Source organism: Coregonus clupeaformis, chromosome 24 (genome assembly GCF_020615455.1).
Source record: "Coregonus clupeaformis isolate EN_2021a chromosome 24, ASM2061545v1, whole genome shotgun sequence".
Lineage (NCBI taxonomy): Eukaryota > Metazoa > Chordata > Actinopteri > Salmoniformes > Salmonidae > Coregonus > Coregonus clupeaformis.
The window spans coordinates 7367209-7380145 of record NC_059215.1 but is presented as its reverse complement, the minus strand read 5'-3'; the positions used below and the strand labels follow the sequence as shown (position 1 = coordinate 7380145).

Here is a 12937-nt window from a genome sequence, read left to right as displayed (position 1 = left end):
TTACAACTGCGACCTGGCCAAGATAAAGCAAAGCAGTGCGATAAAAACAACAACACATAGTTACATATGGGGTAAAACAAAACATAAAGTAAAAAATACAACAGAAAATATATATACAGTGTGTGCAAATGTAGCAAGTTATGGAGGTAAGGCAATAAATAGGCCATAATGCAAAATAATTACAATTAGTATTAACACTGGAATGATAGATGTGTAAGAGATGATGTGCAAATAGAAATACTGGGCTGCAAATGAGCAAAATAAATAACAATATGGGGATGAGGTAGTTGGGTGGGCTAATTTCAGATGGGCTGTGTACAGGTGCAGTGATCGGTAAGGTGCTCTGACAACTGACGCTTAAAGTTAGTGAGGGAGATAAGAGTCTCCAGCTTCAGAGATCTTTGCAGTTCGTTCCAGTCATTGGCAGCAGAGAACTGGAAGGAATGGCGGCCAAAAGAGGTGTTGGCTTTGGGGATGACCAGTGAGATATACCTGCTGGAGCGCATACTACGGGTGGGTGTTGCTATGGTGACTAATGAGCTAAGATAAGGCGGGGATTTGCCTAGCAGTGATTTATAGATGGCCTGGAGCCAGTGGGTTTGGCGACGAATATGTAGTGAGGACCAGCCAACAAGAGCGTACAGGTCACAGTGGTGGGTAGTATATGTGGCTTTGGTGACAAAACGGTTGGCACTGTGATAGACTACATCCAATTTTCTGAGTAGAGTGTTGAAGGCTATTTTGTAAATGACATCGCTGAAGTCAAGGATAGGTAGGATAGTCAGTTTTACGAGGGCATGTTTGGCAGCATGAGTGAAGGGGTTTGTTGCGAAATAGGAAGCCGATTCTAGATTTAACTTTGGATTGGAGATGCTTAATGTGAGTCTGGAAGGAGAGTTTACAGTCATGCTTTGCTGGCATGCATCCCCCACAACATTTTGTTGTTTGCCCCACCAAGATTTAAATGCTATAATCGCTCAAGGCTTTAAAAATAAGCTGTACACCCATTTATAACAGTATAAAAACAGAATAACACAACTTTCAATTCAAATACTATATTCACAAATATTTCTAATTGATTGAGCAACGGTGGGGTGAAGCTTACAGGCAGTTACAATAATCACAACTCTTATTCTTCACAGTTATGATAAACAGGTCTTCTTAAAATAGCACTTACTGCAGTTGTAGAGACTATTGATGGGCAGAATATCAATGGGGCTCATCTGAGTCGCCTGCCAATAACTGCATTATTGTCAGGGATTGGAAGAATGGTGGGCTGTCTGTTCCTGGAGAAGGCAAACCTGGAACCATAGGGCAGAAAAGCTCTCACGCCATCAATTGAAATTAGAGGATGACTTGAGTAGACTATGAAAGGGAAAATTATCTTATTTTAGCCATGTAACATTACAGCTGTTATTGCAGTAAAGAAAACCTTTATATTAATTTCCTCAATTTACCTTGAGTAGTGCATGACAGAATTATAGTCATATGGAGTCCCCAAGTTTATCGTGTTGATCTTTCTGAAATTGAATTCCTTTCCTAGGATGGAAAATGTATGATAAGAAATGCTTTACAGATTATTATGAATGTTGTAAATGCTTATTAATTGTAAAGCTTATCATTCTTATAAATCATTCTCAATGTTTCTACATGTTTACAAATAATGCAATACTAATGTATTATTATTATTATTATCAAATAGTAGTACACTGTAAATAGTTTAATAAGGCTTTTCCATTAAAGTTATTAAAATATTACTAAGATTTCAGGAATAATATTTACATATCTTGTACACCATAGTATTCATTATTTTCCTATGAAATTATGTAAAAAATAAGCCAGCATCCATGGACGTAGAAAGCACTAACCAGGAATAATGTTCTGAGTCAGGATCTGAACATTGCTATCACGGTCACTGCGTGTTTGCTCGTGGTTGAAGCCCAAGGCATGCAGCAGTTCATGCTGCGCCACAGACAGAAAGATACATCCGTTCCTACTGAGACACCACCTGGCCATTGCCCCGGCGTCCAATAAACTAGGGTGTATACGGAAGACATAAAGGTGATAAAGTAATATTTTTATGTAGCAATAACAGTAAAGTAAATTGTCAAGTAAAAACTAAGTAAATAAGAGTGGCAGAAGACAAGTATAGCAGGCCTAGTACTGTAATGTGCAGTGGTCATACCCTGACTGAGACTGGATGTCTCAGATAGACCCTTACCCCTGTAGATCGGCCCTGAACAGGTGCCTTGATAAATGACGGCAGGATGCCCAGGATCAGTCTGTTGTGAACATGAGCAGAGCCCCACCTGTTTTGAAGCCCACATTTTTGGCCAAAAAAAAGAAGCCTGTTTTGCATGTTGTTTTCGCATTAATACGTGTCAGTTGCCAGTTGTCTTGAAAGCACCAGAAATCCAGAGAATGCCAGACTTTGATGACAAAGTTTGATGGCAAAATTTGCCCACGAAGGACCGCCGCGCCACCTTCCTGTTCAAGTGAGCACAGCACAACAAGGTGAGTCCAAAAATGTATTGTATGCTGCTGCATAAATTATGTAATATGCCAGGGAGATATGTATACTATAGCTAAGAAAGTAATATTAAGTGTATGTTGTGTAGTAAACTGTTAGTAGCCCATGTGCCTCACCCTAATAATTTGGTCTATTTTCCCGTCTTAATTTCGCCTACGGTTCTGACTTGGTGTACAGGGAGAATACTGTAAGAACGGCCCATGTTCTGAATTCTGTCGCTGTACATTTTTCAAAAGTGCTGAACAAGTAGTTATATTGACTACGTCCGTCCTAGCTCGCTCATTAATGTCTTAATCAAAATTACAGATTGCCTCTTATCTGCTTGTCGTCCCCTTATACCAGTTTGTACATCTCAATTGTCAGTAGAAACCACATTTGTTTAAGCAAGTCAGCCATATCAGCTATGTTTTTTTAAAAGGCAGTAAATGAGGCTGAATGAACTGTTTCGCTGCCAAACATGGCTCCGCTGATAGCCAGGTGTAGCAGTGGTAAGGTGTTGGGACTCTGCTGTTGGGACAGGTTTATGTAGGCCCTAACAGTTTGTGGGCACCGTTTGTCACCATTATAGTGCAATTAATGTATTGTTTTGTGTTTTGTGGCTTTTCTGCCATGCATCCCCACCAAGAAATGTTTTGTTTGCCCCACCAAGATTTAAATGCTAAAATTGCCACTGTATATGATAATCACCGTCAACGTACCATTTGCGATCAGAAAAATAAACATAAACCAAAACAAACATAGAGCGGGCTATCAAATACACATTACTACACGTTTATTGTGATAATGCTTCAGTAGTCTACAGTACTTTGCTTTGCCATACCAATGTTCTATCTATGATTGTCATGCCTGTTCCCGCTCCTCCTCCCTGGCGCTCAAGGGCGCCAGGCTGCCCATCATTACGCACACCTGTCACCATCGTTACGTGCATCAGCGCTTCATTGGACTCACCTGGACTTCATCACTGCTTGTCGTTATGTTTCCCCTGTCCAGACGCTGTCCGTGTTTTGTTTCATGTCTGTTTATATTAAATATTCACTCCCTGTACCTGCTTCTCATCTCCCAGCATCTGTCCTCACAATGATAAGCTATATCAGATCTGATATACGGACGTAAAGATATACTTGCACAAAAAATGGTTATCTGCATCTCAGTTCATTCTTTCAGCATAACATCATTTGTTTCTTGAGTTCATGTTCAAAGCTGAAAAGCAAGCTGTAACTGCAGTTACAATCCTCAGCAGACGCTCTACCATCGCACTTCTCAAATCAAATGTATTATTTATTGTTGTGGTGCGTAGTGGCTTTGATGGCATGCATCCCCCGCCAAAAAATGTGTTTGCCCCACCAAGATTGACATGCTAAAATCGCCACTGCTCTCGTGGCTGAATGGAAGCAAGTCCACACAGCAATGTTCCAACATCTAGTGGAAAGCCTTCCCAGAAGAGTGGAGGCTGTTATAGCAGCAAAGGGGGGACCAACTCCATATTAATGCCCATGATTTTGGAATCAGATGTTCGATGAGCAGATGTCCACATACTTTTTGGTCATGTAGTGTAGCGCTATTCTCCCAGGGGTTGAAGAACACAATCTTTAGATACTGTAGGCCTAATATCAAAGCAGATATTCTCTTTAATATTACATTTACATTTACATTTTAGTCATTTAGCAGACGCTCTTATCCAGAGCGACTTACAGGAGCAATTAGGGTTAAGTGCCTTGCTCAAGGGCACATTTACGTCATTTAGCAGACGCTCTTATCCAGAGCGACTCACAAATTGGTGCATTCACCCTATAGCCAGTGGGATAACCACTTTACAATTTTTTGGGGGGTAGAAGGATTACTTTATCCTATCCCAGGTGTTCCTTAAAGAGGTGGGGTTTCAAATGTCTCCGGAAGGTGGTGAGTGACTCCGCTGTCCTGGCGTCGTGAGGGAGCTTGTTCCACCATTGGGGTGCCAGAGCAGCGAACAGTTTTGACTGGACTGAGCGGGAACTATGCTTCCGCAGAGGAAGGGGAGCCAGCAGGCCAGAGGTGGATGAACGCAATGCTCTCGTTTGGGTGTAGGGACTGATCAGAGCCCGAAGGTACAGAGGTGCCGTTCCCCTCACTGCTCCATAGGCAAGCACCATGGTCTTGTAACGGATGCGAGCTTCAACTGGAAGCCAGTGGAGTGTGCGGAGGAGGGGGGTGACGTGAGAGAACTTGGGAAGGTTGAACACCAGACGGGCTGCGGCATTCTGGATGAGTTGTAGGGGTTTAATAGCACAGGCAGGGAGGCCAGCCAACAGTGAGTTGCAGTAATCCAGACGGGAGATGACAAGTGCCTGGATTAGGACCTGTGCCGCTTCCTGTGTAAGGCAGGGTCGTACTCTCCGAATGTTGTAGAGCATGAACCTGCAGGAGCGGGTCACCGCCTTGATGTTAGCGGAGAACGACAGGGTGTTGTCCAGGGTCACGCCAAGGCTCTTCGCACTCTGGGAGGAGGACACAACGGAGTTGTCAACCGTGATGGCGAGATCATGGAACGGGCAGTCCTTCCCCAGGAGGAAGAGCAGCTCCGTCTTGCCAGGGTTCAGCTTGAGGTGGTGATCCGTCATCCATACTGATATGTCTGCCAGACATGCAGAGATGCGATTCGCCACCTGGTTATCAGAAGGGGGAAAGGAGAAGATTAGTTGTGTATCGTCAGCGTAGCAATGATAGGAGAGGCCATGTGAGGATATGACAGAGCCAAGTGACTTGGTGTATGGGGGGATTCAGGAGGGAGGAAAATGTGGCAAAGAGCTTCCTAGGGTTAGAGGCAGATGCTTGGAATTTAGAGTGGTAGAAAGTGGCCTTAGCAGCAGAAACAGATGAAGAAAATGTAGAGAGGAGGGAGTGAAAAGATGCCAGGTCGGCAGGGAGTTTAGTTTTCTTCCATTTCCACTCCGCTGCCCGGAGCTCTGTTCTGTGAGCTCGCAATGAGTCATCAAGCCACGGAGCTGGAGGGGAGGACCGAGCCGGCCGGGAGGATAGGGGACACAGAGAGTCAAAGGATGCAGAAAGGGAGGAGAGGAGGGTTGAGGAGGCAGAATCAGGAGATTGGAGGGAGAAGGATTGAGCAGAGGGAAGAGATGATAGGATGGAAGAGGAGAGAGTAGTGGGAGAGAGAGAGCGAAGGTTGCGGCGGCGCATTACCATCTGTGTAGGGGCAGAGTGAGTAGTGTTGGAGGAGAGCGAGAGAGAAAAGGAAACAAAGTAGTGGTCGGAGACATGGAGGGGAGTTGCAGTGAGATTAGTAGAAGAGCAGCATCTAGTAAAGATGAGGTCAAGCGTATTGCCTGCCTTGTGAGTAGGGGGGACGGTGAGAGGGTGAGGTCAAAAGAGGAGAGGAGTGGAAAGAAGGAGGCAGAGAGAAATGAGTCAAATGTGGACATAGGGAGGTTGAAATCCCCCAAAACTGTGAGGGGTGAGCCATCCTCAGGAAAGGAACTTATCAAGGCGTCAAGCTCATTGATGAACTCTCCAAGGGAACCTGGAGGGCGATAGATGACAAGGATATTAAGCTTAAATGGGCTAGTGACTGTGACAGCATGGAATTCAAATGAGGAGATAGACAGGTGGGTTAGGGGAAAATTTTAGAATGTCCACTTGGGAGAGATGAGGATTCCTGTGCCACCACCCCTCTGACCAGATGCTCTCGGGGTATGCGAGAACACATGGTCAGACGAGGAGAGAGCAGTAGGAGTAGCAGTGTTTTCAGTGGTAATCCATGTTTCCGTCAGCGCCAGGAAGTCGAGGGACTGGAGGTTAGCATAGGCTGGGATGAAGTCAGCTTTGTTGGCAGCAGAACGGCAGTTCCAGAGGCTGCCTGAGACCTGGAACTCCAGGTGTGGGGTGCGTGCAGGGACCACCAGGTTAGAGAGGCAGCAGCCACGCGGTGTGAGGCGTTTGTGTAGCCTGTGCAGAGAGGAGAGAACAGGGATAGGCAGAGGCATAGTTGACAGGCTGTAGCAAATGGCTACAATAATGCAGAGGAGATCGGAATGAAATGAACTAAACATCTGGGAGAGGAGAGAGCAGGGCCTCCCTCACCAAAACTTCCACCTCAGAAACTATAATTGTTTCACTGAACCACCCGAACAAAAACTCTCCCAACTTCCACCTTTAGAAATCAGAATTGTTGTGAACCACAGCGGTTCAATGTTTAAAGGAATAGACTCAACCCACTTTATTCAGCTAGCTAACTATGACACCATAGCTAACTAGCATGCTAGCATCCAATAACACACAGTTTAGCACCAACACTTGGTCACAACAAACCACCAATAGTGTGTTAACACACTAAGCAGATAATTCGTGTCCGTGTCTAGTTCCTTTCATAACGCAGCAATAATTAAACGTTGGCTAGCTTAGCACAAATATATTGTATTTAGCTGCCACAGTACAGCACACAATGGCTACTGTGTTGACTCTGTTCGAAAAAACGGCTAGCTAGCTAGCTTCGTGCTACACCCGGCACCGCCGAAGACAATGCCAACCTACAGTAACTACCCACAACAGCCCACGATGCCTAACTATATTGAGTTCGACAGGTGGCCGAGGGACCTTGTGTCACACCCTGGCTTTGGGGACTCTATATGTTGAGCCAGGGTGTGTAGATTCTATGTGTTTATGTTCTGTGTGGGAGTTCTAGTTGTTGTATTTCTATGTTGGCCAGAGTGGCTCCCAATCAGAGGCAACGAGTGTCAGCTGTTGCTGGTTGTCTCTGATTGGGAGCCATATTTAAACAGTCTGTTTCCCTTAGTGTTTGTGGGATCTTGTTCCGTTTGGTTTGTTCCGTGTTGGTTGTTAACCTAGGACGTCACGTCATCGTTTTGTTTGTTCGTATTATCACTAAAGATAATAAAGATTAAATATGTTCGTTCATCACGCTGCGCCTTGGTCTACTCTCTTCAACGATCGTGACACCTTGCTGGTGAAAATATTTTTTTGTATCACAATGAAAGCAGATATACTATGAACCAAGGGGGAAATAATTATTAGATTTGTTTGAATTAATGTGGATGTATAGCAAACGCATTCTTGTCTATCTAATGCTAGTCTTGTCCATCTGGTCACAGGATCTTGTTCCGTTTGGTTTGTTCCGTGTTGGTTGTTAACCTAGGACGTCACGTCATTGTTTTGTTGTTTTGTTTGTTCGTATTATCACTAAAGATAATAAAGATTAAATATGTTCGTTCATCACGCTGCGCCTTGGTCTACTCTCTTCAACGATCGTGACAGAAGATCCCACCATACCAGGACCAAGCAGCGTGTCCAGGAGCAGGCAGCCTGGACGTGGGAGCAAATATTGGACGGGCAGGGGTCCTGGACCTGGGAGGAAATCCAGGCCGGGATGGATCGCCGTCCATGGAGTGAGACGGTAGAGGCGCGACGGAGAGAGGAGCAACGGCGTCAACAGTGTCGTCGTCGGATGGACGAGAGGCAACCCCAAAAAATTTTTAGGGGGGGGCCTACAGCATGGGCGACGGGGCAGCAGGAGGCAGCTACAGGGCGTAGTAGGAGGTTAGGTGAGGAGGCCACCAGGTTAAGGGGGCTATTGGTGCAGAGGGAGCAGGAGTTAGTGGTGCAGAGGGTAGAGTTACTGGAGGCGATAAGGGAGAAGGTGAGAATAGAGGCACGGCGAGAGGAACTAGGTAGGCAGCTGAGGGAGCGGAGGGTTATGACGAAACCCAGTCCCGCTCCTCACACCAAGCAAGTGGTGTGCGTCACCAGTCCGGTCCGGCCCGTTCCTGCTCCCCGCACTAAGTTAATGGTGCGCGTCGCCAGTCCGGCCCGACCTGTTCCTGCCCCTCGCACCAAGCCTAGGGTGCAAGTCGCCAGCCCGGCCCAGCCTGTTCCTGTCCCTCGCACCAAGCCTACGGTGCGCGTCGCCAGCCCGGCCCGGCCTGTTCCTGGTCCCCGCACCAAGCCTACGGTACGCGTCGCCAGCCCGGTCCGGCCTGTTCCTGCTCCACGCACCAAGCCTACGGTGCGCGTCGCCAGCCCGGCCCGGCCTGTTCCTGCTCCCCGCACCAAGCCTACGGTGTGCGTCGCCAGCCCGGCCCGGCCTGTTCCTGCCACTCGCACCACGCCTACAGTGCACGTCGCCAGCCCGGCCCGGCCTGTTCCTGCTCCACGCACCAAGCCTACGGTGCGCGTCACCAGCCCAGCCCGGCCTGTTCCTGCTCCACGCACCAAGCCTACGGTGCGCGTCGCCAGCCCGGCCCGGCCTGTTCCTGCTCCACGCACCAAGCCTACGGTGCACGTCGCCAGCCCGGCCCGGCCTGTTCCTGCCACTCGCACCAAGCCTACGGTGCGCGTCGCCAGCCCGGCCCGGCCTGTTCCTGCCACTCGCACCAAACCTACGGTGCGCGTCGCCAGCCCGGCCCGGCCTGTTCCTGCCACTCGCACCAAGCCTACGGTGCGCGTCGCCAGCCCGGCCCGGCCTGTTCCTGCCACTCGCACCAAGCCAGGGGTGCGAGTCGTCAGCCCGGTAAGGCCCGTTCCGGCTCCACGCACCAAGCCAGGGGTGCGCATCGTCAGCCCGGTCCGGCCCGTTCCTGCTCCACGCACCAAGCCAGGGGTGCGCGTCGTCAGCCCGGTCCGGCCCGTTGCTGCTCCACGCACCAAGCCTGCGGTGCGCACCGTCAGCCCGGTACGGCCCGTTCCGGCTCCACGCACCAAGCCGAAGTGCGCATCGTCAGCCCGGTCCGGCCCGTTCCTGCTCCACGCACCAAGCCAGGGGTGCGCATCGTCAGCCCGGTCCGGCCCGTTGCTGCTCCACGCACGCAAGCCTGGGGTGCGCATCGTCAGCCCGGTCCGGTCCGTTCCTGCTCCACGCACCAAGCCAGGGGTGCGGCGTCGTCAGTCCGGCACAACCCGTGCCTGGGTCACCGGTGCCTGGTCAGGTACCGGTCAGCTGCTCCACACCGGAGCTTAAGCAATCCGCTCCTACGATGTCCAGTCCAGCTCCAGCCAGCGGGGCCAGACCGGACCAGGGGCGCTACGGGGGATTATTGGAGGGTGGTGGGCAAGCCCGGAGCCGGAACCGCCTCCGAGGAGGAATGCCCACCCAGCCCTCCCCCTGGTTTGTCTATGTGGAGGCGCGGTCGCAGTCCGCGCCTTTGGGGGGTACTGTCACACCCTGGCTCTGGGGACTCTATATGTTGAGCCAGGGTGTGTAGATTCTATGTGTTTATGTTCTGTGTGGGAGTTCTAGTTGTTGTATTTCTATGTTGGCCAGAGTGGCTCCCAATCAGAGGCAACGAGTGTCAGCTGTTGCTGGTTGTCTCTGATTGGGAGCCATATTTAAACAGTCTGTTTCCCTTAGTGTTTGTGGGATCTTGTTCCGTTTGGTTTGTTCCGTGTTGGTTGTTAACCTAGGACGTCACGTCATCGTTTTGTTTGTTCGTATTATCACTAAAGATAATAAAGATTAAATATGTTCGTTCATCACGCTGCGCCTTGGTCTACTCTCTTCAACGATCGTGACACCTTGCTGGTGAAAATATTTTTTTGTATCACAATGAAAGCAGATATACTATGAACCAAGGTGGGAATAATTATTAGATTTGTTTGAATTAATGTGGATGTATAGCAAACGCATTCTTGTCTATCTAATGCTAGTCTTGTCCATCTGGTCACAGAGAGGTAATGTGATAACCTGCCTGCTCACTATGGTGTTTGATACAGTATATGAGCACCTTAGTGGGTTACATCACTGAGGTAGTATACCTACAGCATACAGACAGACAGTGACGGGTTTAAGACCTTGTTGAAGAACAGATGCTGGTTAAAAATACAACAGTTAATTCTCCTGATATGCTTCTTCTGGGAGAATCTGAGCAACAGCGGTGTATTGAAAATGTTTTTCACCCAATGTCCTCTGCATTATTCATCACTGTAATTATTGTAAAATAATAAATCCTTGTCCCTGTTTTTCTGGGACGACTTGTTTGTGTTGGAATACTTGCGGTTATCTGAGGTATTGTTGTGGACTAGGGGAGGGGGTTTGTGAGGTAGAAGTGCTTAGAGGGTTGTGAAAGGGTGATATGGCCAAGGTTATTGGGTCAGGAAATCCTTACATACTGCATAAAGATATCTATTGAAGTTGAAAACTCGTGTAACAGAGGTTGTTTGAATGTGGAATCACTTTAAAATAGCCTATATATAAACCACAGAGACAAAGGAATTGGCTACAGAGCAGGCCATCAGATATCAAAAGTTCAAGAACCTGCAGTGCTAAATGGGCCTATACTATGGCAGCACTGTAAGCACTATACCAATTGGTGGCTCAGTCTGACCATTGGTGGTCTCAGCAAGCTGGGTCTAACATCACTCATGGGTGCAGTCTGATAGTAGGAGGGTATGACACCATTTCTTTCCACAGGCTAAGTGTTGATTGAGTAGAAATGTTTGGTCCATGCCCCTCATGAGGTTAGCCCTCCTCACCTTTTGTCCCAAGAACTGGGTTTTGTTTAACCACTGGATGGCAGTAATTGTATGTCTATTGTATTGTATTGTATTGTATTTAATGTCTTTCATCAAGCTTTCATAAAACTGCATAATGCATAATTAGATATAAAAGTGTCAAACCAACATATTTTCTATTTTAAGAAATCAAATATTTGAAGTAGGTGTAAGCAAAGTATTTGAACTAATACTGAATATTCTAACAGAGGTTTCAGACCCCATCCCCCATACTGTGCGATGGCTGTTGTATCATATCTTCCCACTTACAACATATTTCTCAGTTGTTGCTTGGCTGACGGGAGGAAGGTTATTAGCTGTGAGATGGCGTGGCCGGTACACTGGGGCCTCCTCCTGCTCTGCATAGTGATCCTCTACTGCCAACCAGTGTCCACCGGCAACCGCAGCCCCCGGGGGCAGTCAGGTAGGTCCCAGAGCCAGCCCACACCAGCCCCCCCTGGCCCCCACAGGACTCATTATGGCTCCTGGCCACCAGTACGCCTAGCTCCGCTGGAATCTGAGCACGGCCAATACTAATGAGGTGAAAATAGGTGTTTGTGGTCAGCATGTGCTGATGCTACAATTACTGTAGTCTCTTGCCATGGTTCTCCTACAGCGACTGTGGGAAGAGTATACAAAATACTACAATAATCAACTATACATTCATAAATAACAAACAGGTAATTTTCAGTAATTGATTCCCTTGAGTTTTAATGACCAAGTGTTGAAATACACTACAAGTTTACATTTCCTGATGTGCAGCAAAATTCTCAACAACAAAAGAGTGATCAAATGAAGATCCTACATCTGTATGTGAAGACATGGAAGTGCACAAAAAACTTCACATCTTTTTGACTGATTTTAAGGACCTGTTGAATTTTTTTCATCCATCTCTATGCATGCTAGTCACGTTACCACCTTTCCTAAACCCTTTGTCTCAGGTTCATCACGGATAAAGACAGGTACCTGTAAAGTGGTGGACGCCCATCGCTGCTGAAATAAGAACAAGATTGAGGAGCGCTCTCAAACAGTCAAGTGTTCCTGCTTCCCTGACCAGGTCGCCGGGACAACAAGGGCAATGCCCTCTTGTGTTGAAGGTAGGATGCTTCATATAAGATGGTAGAGTTTCAGTACTTCAGGGGTTTGTATTACACCAACATATTGTCAATGTTACAGTTGTTATCTCGCCCATTTTTCCAGGCGGAAATCAGTGTTTCTTGAAGTGCTCTCCAAACAACACGCTGCATCTCATCTCACTCCAAGTGACTGACTGCCCACTGTGCTGTGTTCTCTCCTGTTCTCTTCAGCATCCATCATGCGTCAGAAGTGGTGGTACCAGATGCAGCCCTGTTTAAAGGGAGAGGAGTGTAAAGTACTGCCTGATCTCACTGGCTGGTCCTACAGCTCCGGAAACAAAGTCAAGACCACCAAGATTAGTTTATGTGAAGGGACAGTAAAGGAAATTACATTAATGACTTTGAATTCATGCATTATTACAGTACAGTTCGAAGGCAATGAATCCGACCTGTTAAGAAAACAATCATTAAATGACAAGCAAACTACACATCTGTTTCAACTAGCATTACATCAGGGAAATGGCACCAATGATACATACATGCTTCAAAGTGGTCCCTGTGTAAAGATTATGATAAATAACCTAAAGGCAATGAAATTGATTGTTTTGATAAAAGTAAGAAGAAATGTAAGCACTCTCTCTCTCTCTGCCCCCCTCTCCATGAAGCCTAATTATGTTTGCACATCTAGCTAATGCAAAGATTGAATGAGCACGTTTGTGCACAATCATCAAATGGGTTTACAGTACCTGCAATAAGCCTTGCTTTGATGATCAAATATCCCACAATCAGGCATGATTACTGCTCCCATATGCAGCATGATCACTACTGCTCCCAGTCA

General features: G+C 47.3%; 1 long non-coding RNA gene and 1 pseudogene across 1 annotated transcript; one reads left to right on the top strand and one right to left on the bottom strand.

Annotated features, from left to right (window-relative positions):
- Positions 1 to 1142: 1142 nt before the first annotated feature.
- LOC121537273 lies at positions 1143 to 3596 on the bottom strand (annotated as a pseudogene).
- Positions 3597 to 11331: 7735 nt separating this feature from the next.
- Positions 11332 to 12635, top strand: LOC121537529. The gene is made up of 3 exons (XR_005995096.2): positions 11332 to 11447; positions 11965 to 12120; positions 12331 to 12635. It is a non-coding gene; the product is annotated as an uncharacterized LOC121537529 (long non-coding RNA).
- The last annotated feature ends 302 nt before the right edge of the window (positions 12636 to 12937 follow it).